The sequence below is a fragment of the Triticum dicoccoides genome, chromosome 5B (assembly GCF_002162155.2).
Source record: "Triticum dicoccoides isolate Atlit2015 ecotype Zavitan chromosome 5B, WEW_v2.0, whole genome shotgun sequence".
NCBI lineage: Eukaryota > Viridiplantae > Streptophyta > Magnoliopsida > Poales > Poaceae > Triticum > Triticum dicoccoides.
The window spans coordinates 702,444,523-702,457,823 of record NC_041389.1 but is presented as its reverse complement, the minus strand read 5'-3'; positions in this window follow the sequence as shown (position 1 = coordinate 702,457,823).

Genomic DNA, 13,301 nt, shown 5'->3' with positions numbered 1-13,301 from the left:
CATAACTTTTTTCCTTTTAGAATTTGAGGATTCTAAAAATTTCAAACAGGCCGTAGGCGGTCAAAATCGGATGCGGATTTTCGTGCTGAACATTTTGATATATTATACGTTTTTTCTGACATAGTATGCAAAAGTTATAGCCGTTTTACATTTTCCCTACACTTTTTGCAAAACATGTCCAAATTTAAGTTTTTAAATTTTCTTAACTAGTAGATGTAGTAACATAACTACATCTCAAAGGATTTATATTTTTGAAGTTTTTATCATTTTCTTTTGCTTTTTACAAAACTGAAAAGGCGATCCACAGGGTGGGGGGGGTACAATTTGAAAATGGGACCTTTAGTACCAGTTCGTGCCACGAACCGGTACTAATGCTTCAAACCTCATTAGTACCGGTTCGTGGCACGAACCGGTACTAAACGTCGCACCCATTAGTACCGGTTTGTGGCACCAACCGGGACTAAAGGTCCCATTTGAACCGGGACTAATGCCTTTGCCGCATGAACCGGGACCAATGCTCACATTAGTCCCGGTTCATGACTGAATTGGGACTAATGGGCTAACCCGGCCTGGACCAAAGCCCTGTTTTCTACTAGTGCCTGGGTCTATCTTTTATCGTATTATTTTCATGTCTACAAAACCAAAAACCCAAAAATATCTTGCTGCAATTTATTTACCTTTACTTTATATTGCATTTTTATTTATCTTTTATACCCATCTCGATCAGATCTAATCCTTGCAAGTAACCGTGAAGGGATTGACAACCCTTAATCGCGTTGGGTGCAAGTATTTGTTTGTTTGTGTAAGTGCAGCCATTGGTGACTTATGTGTTCCTCCTACTGGATTGATACCTTGGTTCTCAACTGAGGGAAATATTTATCTCTACTTTGTTGCATCACCCTTTCCTTTTCAAGGGAAAAAACAACGCAAGCTCAAGAAGTAGCAGGAAGAATTTCTAGCACCGTTACCAGGGAGGATCTACATCAACCCTACCAAGTACCCATCATAAACTCTCACCTCTTGAATTTACATTATTTGCCATTTTCCTCTTGTTTTACTCTCCCGCACTTCTAAAACGGTTTCAGACAAACACCAAAATATTTGCCTTCTTTCCATTCGTCTTTTCGTTTGCTTTTTTGTTTGCTTGTGTGCTAGATTACTTGCTTTGTCACGATGTCTCAAGAAAATACTAAGTTGTATGATTTTCCAACACTGATAATAATGATTCTATTAGTACTCTGATTGCTCCCACCACTAGTGCGGAATCTTATGAAATTAATGTCGCTTTGTTGAATCTTGTTAGGAAAGAAAATTTTTCTGTTAGTCCTAACGAAGATGTTGCATCCCATCTTAATACTTTCGGTGAATTGTGTGATATGCAAAAGGAAAAAGATTTGGATAATGATATTGTTAAACTGAAGTTATTTCCTTTCTCACTACAGATCATGCTAAAACATTGTTTTCATCGTCCTTGCCTAAAAATAGTATTGATTCATGGAATAAGTGTAAGGATGCTTTTATTTCCAATTATTTTCCTCCCGCTAAGATCATCTCTCTTAGGAATGATATAATGAATTTTAAGTAACTTGATCATGAACATGTTGCACAATCATGGGAGAGGATGAAATTGATGATAAGAAATTTCCCTATGCGTGGTTTATGTTTATGGATGATCATACAAATTTTTTATGTTGCATTGAAATTTGCATCAAGAAATCTTTGAGATTCCGCCGCGGGTGGTACTTTTATGGAAATCACATTAGGAGAAGCTACTAAACTCCTAGATAATATTATGGCAAATTACTCTCAATGGCAAACCGAAAGATCTTCAACTAGTAAAAAAGTTCATGCTATTGAAGAAATTAATACTTTCAGTGGAAAGAAGGATGAACTTATGAAATTAATTGCTAGCAAGAGTGCTCCTATTGATCCTAATGATATGCCTTTGTCTACTTTGATTGACAATAAGCTATGGATGTGAATTTTTTTGGTAGGAACAATTTTGGTAATAACACGTATAGAGGCAATTTTAATCCTAGCATGTTCCCTAGTAATTCCTCTAATAATTATGTTAATTCCTCAATAATTCTTATGTAAATTATAATAAGATACCCTCTGATCTTGAGAATAATATTAAATAATTTATTAACTCCCAAAAGATTTTCAATGTTATGGTAGAAGAAAAATTGTTTAAGATTGATGATTTGGCTAGAAACATTGATAGTATTTCTCATGAGATTGATTCTTTTAAGATTAGATCTATGCACCCAAGCTTGATATTAATGAGTCTATGAAATCTATTCAAATTTCTATTAATGAAAGTAGGGAGAGAACCGCTAGGATGCGAGCTAAGAGAGAATTGCTAGAAAAAGTTTGTTCTTCAAGTTTTCGCGATAATCATGATGAAGATCTTAAAGTGATTGGTATGACTCCTATTAAATATGTTTTTGCTAATATAAAATTTGATAAAGAAGGGACTAGAGATGAGTGAACTTTAGCAAGAAGGCATCCCAATAATTTGCAGGGTGAAGATCTTAATGAAAAAATTGATAAAAGTGGGTTTGGCGAGGTCAAAACTTTAACTAGTGATGAGCCCACTCTTTTGGATTTCAAGAATTTTAATTATGATAATTTTTCTTTGATTGTTTGTATTTCTTTGTTACAATCTATGCTTAATTCTCCTCATGCTTATAATCAAAATAAAGCTTTTACTAAACATATCGTTGATACTATGATGAAATATTTTGAAGAAAAACTTGAGTTGGAAGTTTCAATCCCTAGAAAGCTTTATGATGAATAGGAACCTACTATTAAGATTAAGATTATAGATTATGAGTGCAATGCTTTGTGTGATTTGGGTGATAGTGTTTCCACTATTTCAAAAACTTTATGTGATGTGCTAGGTTTCCATAAACTTGATGATTGTTCTTTAAATTTTCACTTAGCGGATTCAACTATTAAGAAAACTATGGGAAGAATGAACGGTGTTCTTATTATTGCAAATAGGAATTATGTGCCCATATATTTTATTGTGCTTGATATAGATTGCAATCCTACATGCCCTGTTATTCTTGGTAGACCATTCCTTACAATGATTGGTGCAATTATTGATATGAAAGAAGGAAACATTAGATTTCAATTTCCGTTAAGAAAGGGCATGGAATTCCAAGAAACAAAATTAAGATGCCATATGAATGTATTATGAGGGTCACTTACGAATTGAATACAAAAGATGACAATACCTAGATCTATGCAATATGCCTAGCTAGGGGCGTAACAGAATAGCGCTTGTTGGGAGGCAACCCTACTTTATTTTATTTTATTTTTGTTCTTGCTTCTGTTTTGCAATAAATGTTCAATTATGCTTCTGTTATGATTGTGTTTTAGTGTTTTAATTAGTGTGTGAGCCAAGTAAGAGCTTTGGGATGATTTGGGTGATATTTGATTCGATTCTGATGAAAAACAGAAACTTTTGTGCTTAGTTCTGGATTTTTGAAAATTCACATAAACGTGATTTTGATCCAAATGTTTTACACAAGATTGATATACAAATTGGTTATGTTGTCCTAATTTTTCAGAATTGTTTAAATTACAGAAGTTTGGCTAAAGTATAGATTACGACATATTGTTATGTTTTTGACAGATTCTGTTTTCGTTGTGTTGTTCGCTTATTTTGATGAATCTATGGGTAGTTTCGGGGGTATGAACCATGGTGTAGTTAGAATACAATATATATAATGAAAATATAAAATTTAAATGAGTTTACAAGAGTACCTAATGGTGGTGATTTGCTTTATTATACTAACGGATCTCACGAGTTTTCTGTTGAGTTTTGTATTGTGAAGTTTTTAAGTTTTTGGTGAAGTTTCGATGGACTACGGAATAAGGAGTGGCAATAGCCTAAGCTTGGGGATGCCCATGGCACCCCAAGGTAACATTCAAGTACAACCAAGCATCTATGATTTGGGATGCCCTGGATGGCATCCCTTTTTGTCTATGATCCATCGGTAGGTTACTTGAAGCTATATTTTTATTCACCACATGATATGTGTTTTGCTTGGAGCGTCTTGTATTATATGAGTCTTTGCTTTATTTGCTTTTTAGTTTTTCACAATCATACTTGTTGTGAACATGTTTTGAGAGGGACACACATCAATCGTGAATTTATTAGAATACTCTATGTGCTCCACTTATATTTTTTGAGCTAGGTAGTTGCCCTAGTGATTCACTTACATCTTTTAGAGAACGATAGTGGTTATATTTTGAAGAAATTATTGAACTCTCATGCTTCACTTATATTATTTTGAGAGTCTTATAAATAGTATGAAAATTTTCTTAGATTATGAATTTAGTCCTAATATGATGGGTATTCAAGAGGGAAATAATAAAAACTTTCATAAAAATCATTGAATATATGAGAAGTTTGATTCCTTGCATTTGTTTTGAGATATAAATATGGTGATATTAGAGTCATGATGTGAGTAATTGTGGTTTAGTAAGAATATTTGTGTTAAGATTTGTGATTCCCGAATCATGCACGTATGGTCTCTCGTTATGCTATGAAATTGGAGCATGATTTATTTTTGATTATCTTCCTTATGAGTGGTAGTCAGGGACGAGCGATGGTATTTTCCTACCAATCCATCCCACTAGAAGCATGCATATTAGTACTTTGCTTCGAGGGCTAATAACCTTGTAAATAAGTATGTGAGTTCATTATGACTAATGTTGAGCCCATGGATTATATGCACTCTCGCCCGCATTTTGCTAGCCTCTTCGGTACCGTGATTTGCCCCTACTCACCTTGAGTTGTTGTGCAAACTTCGCCGGTGCATCCAAATAACCCCGTGATATGAAATGCTCTTTCACCCATAAGCCACCTTATATCTTCCTCAAAACAGCCATCATACCTATCTGTTATGACATTACCATAGCCATTCTGAGATATTTTTCCATGCAACTTCCACCATTCCCTTTTATTATGACACATACCATCATTGTCATATTGCTTTGCAATATCATATAGTTGACATAGTATTTGTTGCTTGGCCACTGCTCATATTTTTTATACATGTCACGCTAGATCATTGCACATCCTAGTACACAGCCGGAGGCATTCATATAGAGTCATATTTTTGTTCTAGTATCGAGTTGTAATTCTTGAGTTGTAAGTAAATAAAAGTGTGATGATCATCCTTATTAGAGCATTATCCCATGTGAGGAAATGATGATGGAGACTATGATTCCGCCGCAAGTCGGGATGAGACGCCAGACTTAAATAAATAAAGAAAGAAAAGAAAAGAAAGAGCCCAAAGATCCCAAAATAAAAAAATAAAAAAATGAGAGGAAAAGAGAGAAGGGACAGTGTTACTATCCTTTTCCACACTTGTGCTTTAAAGTAGCACCTTATTTCTTCATGATAGAGAGTCTCCTATTTTTTCACTTTCATATATTACTAGTGAGAATTTTTCATTATGGAACTTGGCTTGTATATTCCAATGATGGGCTTCCTCAAATGCCCTAGGTCTTCATGAGAAATCAAGTTGGATGCACACCCATTTAGTTTCCTTTTGAGCTTTCATACACTTATAGCTCTAGTGCATCTACTGCATGGCAATCCCTACTCCTTGCATTAAAATTAATTGATGGGCATCTCCATAGCCTGTTGATTAGCCTCGTCAATGTGAGACTTTCTCCTTTTTTGTCTTCTCCACAAAACATCCACCATCATATTCTATTCCACCCATAGTACCCTATCCATGGCTCACGCTCATTATTGCGTGAGAGTTAAAAAAGCTGAAGCGCGTTAAAAAGTATGAACCAATTGCTTGGCCTGTCATCGGGGTTGTGCATGATAAATACTTTGTGTTAAGAATATAGAGCATGACAAGAATATTTGATTTTGTAGGGATAACTTTCTTTAGCCATGATATATTGAGAAGACATGATTGCTTTTTAGTACGCTTGAAGTATTATTGTTTTATGTCGATATTAAAGTTTTGTTTTGAATCTTATGGATCTGAATATTTATGACCCATTATGAAAGATTACATGATAAACATGTTAGGTATCGTTCCACATCAAAAATTCTGTTTTTATCATTTACCTACTCGATGACGAGTAGGAATTAAGCTTGGGGATGCTTTATACATCTTCAACGTATCTATAATATTTTATTGTTACATGCTATTATATTATCCATCTTGAATGTTCTATATGCATTATTATTCTATTTTATATCATTTTTGGGACTAACCTTTTAACCTAGTGCCAAGTGTCAGATGTTGTTTTTTCCATGTTTTTTCTTTTATAGAAAATCAACACCGAACGGAGTCCAAACGGAACGAATTTTTTTGACTAATTTTCTTGGACCACAAGATACCCAGGAACCTTGGGAGGAGGTCAGGGGGCACATATTGGTGCAAGCTCACAGCGCGGGCCCAAGGGGGGTGCGCACAGCAAGCTTGTGGGCCCCTGAGGCTCCTCTAACCCTAATTCCTCTTCTATAATTACCCAAATATTTCCAGTAGACCAGAGAGCACACCAAAAATAATTTTTGCCGCTGCAAGTTTCTGTCCTCGTGAGATCCCATCTGAAGACCTGTTCCGGTACTCCGCTGGGGAGGGGTTCGATCATGGAGGGCCTCTACATCAACCTTGCCACCCTTTCGATGATGTGTGAGTAGTTACCATAGACCTACGGGTCCACAGCTAGTATCTAGATGACTTTTTTCTCTCTCTTTGATCTTAAATATAATGTTCTCCTCGATGTTCTTGGAGGTCTATTTGATGTAATCTTCTTTTGCGGTGCGTTTGTTGAGATCCAATGAATTGTGGATATATGATCATCTTATCTATGAATGTTATTGAATCTTCTCTAAACTGTTCTATGCATGATTAAGATAGCTTTGTATTTCTCCCCGATCTATTGATTTGGTTTGGCCAACTAGATTGAATTTTCTTGCCATGGGAGAGGTGCTTTATAATGTGTTTAATCTTGCTGTGCTTATTCCCACTGACAGAAGGGGGCATGACATGTATTTGTATTATTGCCATTAAAGATAAAAGTGTGCGGTTTGTTCATATTGATTGGATATATCCATCTACATCTTGTCATCTTGCTTAAGGAGATACTCCGTTCTTGTTAACATAATACACTAGATTAATGCTGGAAAGCGGTCGATGTATGGAGTAATAGTAGTAGATGCAGGAAGGAGTCGGTCTACTTGTCACGGACGTGATGCCTATATTCATGATCATTGCCTTAGATATCGTCATAACTTTGCGATTTTCTATCAATTGCTCAACAGTAATTTGTTTATCAATCGTATGCGTTTTCTCAAGAGAGAAGCCTCTAGTGAAAACTATAGCCCTCGGGTCTATCCTTTATCATATTATTTTCAAATCTACAAAATCAAAAAATCAAAAATACCTTGCTGCAATTTATTTACCTTTAATTTATTTTGTACTTTTATTTATCTTCTATACCTATCTCTATAAGATTTTATCCTTGCATGTAACCGTGTAGGTGCAACGATTGGTGACTTGTGTGTTCCGTCTACTTCATTGATACCTTTGTTCCCAACTGAGGGATATACTTATCTCTACTTTGCTGCATCACCCTTTTCTCTTTAAAGAAAAAACCAACACAAGCTCCAGAAGTAGCACTTGCTGTTGGAGATGGTGACCGGGTGTCTGTGGCGTGGTTTATGTGTGCGGCGACTCTGTTGTAGCGGACACACTGCCGACAAGCCCGTACTGGCTGCAACCATGGCAGCAGCACCCATAGTGGGCGGCTGGTTGTGGCCATTGTTGAACCCTAGCAGTAAAAGGGCCTGTTGCGTGGCCTTGGTGACGAGGTCCTGATTACCCGCCATGGCGGCCTCCTATTGGGTGGTGGCAGTGAGGGCAGCCGCGTTGGCGGTGTCCTCACCTGCACCTGCTTCCTTCGGCCAGCCCTCGTGGTCGACTGCACGGTCCGCTGCGCCGGCGTCTGCTCTTTATTGGGCTTGGTCGCCTTTTTGCGAACGGCGTGGGTCTTGTCAGCGGTGGTGGCGGGGGCGGCGGGGCTTGGCGTCTCAGCCATGGTGACTGGGCGGGGTGGGCGAGCGAGCCGGAGGGTTTGGGGAGGGAGGGAATTGAGTGGATGTGCCACTGTGTGGCGGGCCAGGAGAAGGACAAGGACGGGAGCCGTGCGCGTCCGCGCCGTGTCTACACCCACGCAAACCTGGCCAAATTTGGGCCTGAATTGAGTTGTCCGTTTGTGTTGCGCGTTGGGCCATAATTTGTGTCCGTCTCAACCCAAACTTACACGTGGACCAGAATGCGTAGGCGCGCTGGAGTTGCTCTTACCCAACTCATTTGTGCTGCTTACGATACTGTACATGGTGTACATTACTTCTTCAACCACTTTCCCATCCATAGCAACATCAACTCGCCTATAAATCGTTCGCTTGTTAGCTCGTGAATTTCATGGTCTACATGAAAACAAGTTTGCTTGTACATGAAAACAAAACGATAGTTACAAGAGCGTTCCAGTGCTTTAGTAATCTAATGCTTAATAGTGGTTCCTGGTCGCGAAAAAGTTTGAGAATGAAAGGCGTCAGGATAAATGATACTCCTACATGTGAGGATGAGAGAGTAGGCCGAACAAATGATGACTCGGCCAGCAATATGTGTCTGCCTTGTATAATATAACAATAGATTAGGAACATCTACGGTCTCATGCCTTGGCTTCCCGGCTATGCTCGTTGTTCCTCTGATGGCCCTTGTACATCAACAAACAGATCCTTGTCTTGCAGACAATATTTTCGGTCATATTTCTGGCCTTTTTCTAGGTTTCTAGAAGTTCATAGGTCGACCGACCGCGACTTCGGTCCTCTTATGTGTCTTGTGACTTCTTCATCAGTAGATTCTTGTAAAAATACAATAATTCGTTTCCATTTGTTTTGCCTTCTCATTTAGCCGCTTCTTGGGGTAGATTACACAATGAGGTGAAGTCGGAGATGTTGACGAGGCGACACGTGTCCCAAGCCGCTGCCTCAGTCGGGTGCTCCACTCGTGCTCCCTCTTACCAACCCAAACTCGTGGCTTTGCCTGCGAGCGCCACCTCCGCTCTAGCGGCGACGAGACCGTCGGCCCAGATTGCTTCCTCTACATTGGGCTCCCCTCGATCGCGCGTCAACTGCCACCCTCGCGCATGCCTAGTAGTAGCAGCCACCGCCGCTCTAGTGCCGAGTCGTGTCGACGTCGCTCGCTTGCCAAGCAGTGGCCGCCCCCATATGAGGCACTCAGGTACGTATTAATTTTCATCGACCACTCGCACCAGCTTTTCACCGCTCAAATCGTGAAAGAGCGCGACAAGCAATCACTTGGACCGTCATGGTTGTTGGCGCCGCCTCTCCTTGCAGTGCCGCTTCTTCTTCTACCTCGAGCTGCCTCAGACAACTCTCTTGTGGTTTCTCTCTCTTTTCTTCTCACAAGAACACAAGAACACATACACACACACATGGACCAAGAAGGAGCACAAATGCTTTGCTGAGAGGCTCTTCTCCTTGGCGAACACACATGCTACATATTTTTCCCAGCCCTCTCGGCCTCCCTTCTCATTCATTTTGTTGAACTTAAATAGGCAGTACAAATGACTTCACACCCAGCCACTAACTCACGCACGCACACACTAGGCTGACCGACACACTCGGCCACTATCCTACACACGTCGGCATAACACCATCTCCTCCTAGAATCTCTCCAGGATATGCATCACCTGCTAACTAACCTACACTCGGTCATGCACAAACAGACTCAACGCATGCACGGCTACATGACCGACCTTTTAGCTAGCCCACTAACCAACCTATACATGCAGCTAACGACGACTCCATTCATGCAAACTAACTCGCCGTCCAGCCGGCCAGTCTTGCTTCAGCCATCTACGTGTGTGCCGTATCACACGACCTTGCCGCCTCGCGTGGCACCGCGGTGTCACGCGGCCATCGGCATCTCGCCGGACTCGCGGTATCTCACGGCCGTCTGGCATCTCGCCTTCTCCACACATCTTCATTGAAGCTCCGCTGACTAGCTACTCCCTAATCTATGCTACATGAATAAGGAAAGTAAACATGCAGACACAAGTGACAAGATTAATCCTGACAATGGTTGTCGTTGTTTCATCCCGGGTGGCCGAGAGGCCAGCATCATACATGGTGGTCAACCGGAATTGGTTCGGAGGGCTCTGCTGCGTGGGCCTCCGTAACCGAATATCCATCTTTTAGCCTGGACTCATCTGCACCCGGTGAACAGATTTATAACTGTGATGCGTACATATTATTATAACGGTGATGTGTGAAATAAATTAATTTCAGATCACTGACCTACACAATAAATAGTGTCCAACTCATCTCCGCTCTCACGATACATGGGGTACATTATTTCTTCACCCACTTTCCCACCCATATTAACATCCACTTGCCTAGATAAACCCTCCACTTGTTTGATTGTGAATTTCATATTCTACACTCAACGCTTAACCTTAGCATGAATACAATATGTTTTCTTACACAACACAAAATTAGATGATTAGCTACAAGAGTGTAACAATGTTATATATACATTTAATGCTTAAAATAGCGGTTCCGGTCAAGAACATGGTGAAGAGCTCTGAGAATGAAAGGCATCGGGATAAATGATCTGTTGGATGGTGAGAAAGTGGGCCAAAGAAATGACAACTCGTCCAGAAGTGTCTTCTCATATTTTATAATATTACGATATGTTAGGATCATTGATAGACTCGTGCCTTGGCTTCCTTACAATGCTCCTAGTTGCATTTAAGATGCCTGTACACCGTCACACAAACCATCATTATGCCGCGATATTTTCTGTCATGTTTGTGGCCTTTATTTTAGGCTTAACATAGGTCTGCCGAATGTATGGTGACACAAAGCTGATCTGGGTAGCCCTAGTGGTCGTCGCGCGAAGTCATCATTGTACCTTTGACCAGTCCTCTTTGATCTGGCCATCGACGAGTTCCGGACTTCTCCTTCGAAGGAAACCAATGACTGATGTATATGACGCTTTTTGGACACCTTGTTTGGATTGGGGCCGGTCGTGTGCACCGGCAATATTAGCATAACCAGCTCCAGTGGGGTATCACGAAGCTCAGTTTTTGTTGACACTATGGGACATGTTTGCATCAAGATTTCCAAAGGATCAACACATGCAAAGAATGCCATGGCATGAGTGGAGGGTCAGGCGGCAATATCTGGGTCTCGCAGGCGATGAAGACTTTGCTTCACAGGCAGTTGTTCAGACCTGGCTTGCGGGATATGTTTCCATCCAGACCGTACACGAGTTCCAGTGAGTCTGGTGGTAGGTGACTTGTAGTAGTAGGCTTGGCAAGTGGGGGCGGCAGCATTGGAGGATTTCATTGTTGGTGGTGCTCCTTTGAGTATCGACTCGTGCTTTTCAAGGTGAAAACCCAAGGTCTGTCCTTTATTGATTGTGCCTGGCAGTGGCCTTGTTGAAGGCATTGTTTCCAGGATGAAAACCTATAATCTTTGATTGGGCAACCACAACACTTGTGCATTGTTTCCTTTGTGGAGGCGTTGTTTTTGGAGAACCTTCTTTGTAGTCTGTGTGCTGTCTTTGGTGGTGGTTAGAGTGCTACTACTTCGGGTGAGTGATCATCGTGCCAGGGTCATTTTTCTCTTTTTCTCTTCTTATTTTGTTCTTTTGGCAGCGTTAATTGGTGCAGAGGTTGGGTGTACTTGGTATCTACTTGATATTAATATATTTTGCTTTTCAAAAAAGGTCCGTCCAACGTGACTTCATTCCATTTCTGTTTCTTTTTTTAAAACATCAGTATAGACGCAAGTGCTCATACATATGCGCATACACTTATCCCTATGTGCGAACGTCTCCTCCCACTAAAAGTGCATCGCCAAAAATACTAAAAGAAATCTAGAAATAATGTGATCACCAAGACTTGAACCCTGGTGCGCTGGGATACCACTGTCCCTCTAACCATCCAACCACAGGTTGGTTTCTGTTTGTGATGCCTTGTTAACTGGCTTCTTGTAAAAATAATAATTCATTCTTTATTCTTGTTAAACAACTTCATTTTTAAATAAAAATCATTTTTCAATTCTCGTGGAAGATTACGAAGCCAACTACCAGCAGCAGAGGCGATAGAGCTCAGCCGCAAGTGAAGAGAGGCCACTGAGGCACCACGTGTACCCAGCCGCTGCATCACTCACGAGCTCCACTCCCGCTCCCTCTTCCCCACCCAAACTCGTGACATTACCGCGCGCACCACCGGTGACAAGACCGCTGACCTAGATAACTTCCTCCGCGTTGGCCTCCCTAGCGCCACGCCCGCCGCCGCCCGGCAACTGCCAGCCTCGCGCGTGCCCAGCAGCAGCCGCCGCCGCTCCAGTGCCACGCCGGCTCGGTGCTGCTGCGCGCTGCCGAGCGGTGGCCGCCCCCGCCAGCCCCTCGCCACCCGGGTATGTATTAATCATTGCCCCACCACTCACACCGGCTCTTCACCATTCGAACCGTGTCAGAGCTCACCAGGCAATCACTTCGGCCGTCGTCATCGCCGTTTGGTTCAGGGTGGCGGAGAGGCTGGAGGCAGACATGGTGGTGATCGGGAGCGGGCTCGGGGGTTCTGCTACGCGGGGCTCCTGGCAAGGTACGGTAGGACGTGGTGGTGCTGGAGAGCCACGACCGGTTCAAGGGCTACGGGTAAGTCGAGGTGCTACCAGCTTGAAAACTGGTTCAAGGGCTACGGAATGTGTCCCGGCTTATAGGTCTTTCACCACATGGATTCCTGGCCTGATGGGCTGCACGGAGGACCCATTGTTGGTCCAATCCTGAGCCACACTAGCAGTGGCGGATGTACATGGTGGCCAGGGTGGGCCGCAGCCCACCCTGGGATTTTAAAACTGGTTATATACCTATGTCTCTAATTGGGCCAAACATGAAAAAAAAGGCCCACTAACCTATCCAGAGACGAACGCATCCACGATCTAGGTCGAGCACGAGCCCATCGACCCCTTGCGCAGCAACTCTCTGCCCGACGCCCCGACCCCGACACCGCGCCGGCCAGCCGCCTCGCCGTCGCGGCATCGCCGTTCCTCACGGCTTCGTCGGTCGCTCGCCGCCCAAACGAAGACCGGAGTCCGGCCGTGCCCCTGCCCTGCACCCGGCCGCTCGCCCAATCCGGCCGCGCCCCTGGCCCTGCCCTGCGCGCGGCTGTGCACCTCCGCCCCTGCCTCCACTCCGGCTGTCCAAGCGTCCCAC